Below are 2,011 nucleotides of genomic sequence, written 5' to 3'. Positions count from 1 at the left end.
ATCATACGATTGTATTGATAATAAAAAAAAAAAAAAACCAATGCATTAGATAATATACCTATCTATAATATTAGTATGTTTGTATTGGAATGGTTTTTATCTTCTCAATAATTTTGTTTAATATTTATTATTTATAATATAAAATTATAAACAAATATAATAATATAGTAGTAGATAAATAAGCAATGGCTAATTGCAACCAAATTGTTGTGTAAATTATATTATACAGCATACAATTATTTAAAATTTATACAAATAGATATAAAATATAAAGTATTGACTAATGTAGGTACTTAAATATATTCTTTAATTTAAATAATAAGTAATAACATACCTACTTTCATATTTTGTTTGAATCAACTTAATATTAGATATACTATTTCTAAACACTGCAAAATGACAACATTGAGTTCAAAAACTGTTATGATTAAACTTTGCGTTCAAAATAATGCTAAATAATGCATATAAAATCAAACAGATTTTGAAAGAACATCATCTTTTCCACAACATAAAGATATGATGAATGGATTAATCCAATATTAAATTATAATAATTTGGGCTTGAATGTTATTTCATTAATTAAAAGTTGTTTAAGACTAAATAAGGTTATAGCAAAACTTAGGAACTTAAAAGCTTTAAACACAGACAAATACAAATACAAATATGAGCAAATATATACACATAATTATATGTATACTAGAAATTGTATACTACAATTTTTTCAAATTAATGATATATTTTTAACTAATACACAAATAATTATATTGTTGAAGAACAGAAAGTAGGTTCAAATAACAATGAAGAAATCCATTTATATATTCTAGTAAGGTTAAGTTAAATCTTTGTAGAATTAACATAAATTAATAAATATTTTTCTATTTTTTAGAAAACTGAAAGTGTCTGTAGTCCAAATCCATAAGAATACCATAGAAACCTTTGCTAAAGACAATGACATATCAATACAAACACCGTCTACAGGTAAGCATTGATTATACATATATTTATTTATAATTCTTAATTTTAAGTAAATATTTACTTAACTAGGATGTAAAAGAAAAAGACAAGAGCCAACAATTTTTAAACATTTTGATGTCACTGCAACCACAAGTGCTGAACATAGTATCGATGAAACTAATGAAACTGTTGAAAGTTATTTTTAAAAAAATGCGTTCTTTCCTGTATTTGATGCTATCTTGATAAATCTAGAAAAAAGGTTTTCTTTTGAAAGCCTCCAAATGGCTACAGCTGTTGATCAATTTTTTCAACTTAACTTTGAAGAAAGTATTTATTTTGTAGATCAATATAAAGTAATTATTGATTTATCATTTATAAAAATTAATTTCTACCTACTTACACTCTAGTTTTTTATTTTTAAAAATAATCCTGTATTTTATATATTTTTCAGGATTTAATGTGTGTATCTAAAGATGTATTGAAGTCAGAAATGGCAGTGGTAAAGAATTGTATTATGCAATTTACTGAAAAAAACTGTATAACTTTAAATTATATAAAAAAAGTTTTAACAAAAAATGTTTTTCCTAATTTTTATAAATTATTTCAAGTTGCTATGACAATACCAATAAGTTCCTCATTTTGTGAGAGGAGTTTTTCGGCGATGCGCCGAATTAAAATTTGGCTTCGAACTTCTATGTTGCAAGAACGGTTCAACAACACATCAATATTGTATATTGAAAAAAACATAACTAAATGTTACCGATTACCGATACTGTTATTGATATATTTGCAAAAAAAAATAGATTAATAACATTAAAATAAAAACAAATTTAATAGCTTTAAATATTTATTTTTTTATGTTCATATAACCTATACATATTTGGTGCCTCAGCTAGAATAAAGTAGGAGAACCACTAACTTGCAGGTTGATGTGTCTAATAATATGTTAACGCTAATGGATAAAGTAAAAAATTTTAAGCTCCCCCGTGGATGTGACTAGATATCCGCCTATGTTTAAATCAAAACTAGATGTAATTGTCTATATTATTTTTAAATT

At 23.5% G+C, this 2,011-nt stretch overlaps 1 long non-coding RNA gene across 1 annotated transcript; it reads left to right on the top strand.

Moving 5' to 3' along the window:
- The first annotated feature begins 356 nt into the window (after positions 1 to 356).
- On the top strand, positions 357 to 1,798 carry LOC132918224 (uncharacterized). Its single transcript, XR_009660420.1, has 4 exons — positions 357 to 823; positions 887 to 978; positions 1,045 to 1,307; positions 1,406 to 1,798. It is a non-coding gene; the product is annotated as an uncharacterized LOC132918224 (long non-coding RNA).
- Positions 1,799 to 2,011: the final 213 nt, after the last annotated feature.

This window comes from Rhopalosiphum padi, chromosome 1 (assembly GCF_020882245.1).
Source record: "Rhopalosiphum padi isolate XX-2018 chromosome 1, ASM2088224v1, whole genome shotgun sequence".
Taxonomy (NCBI): Eukaryota; Metazoa; Arthropoda; class Insecta; order Hemiptera; family Aphididae; genus Rhopalosiphum; species Rhopalosiphum padi.
Note: the sequence above shows the minus strand (reverse complement) of the source record. Positions and strands in the feature narration are given on the sequence as shown.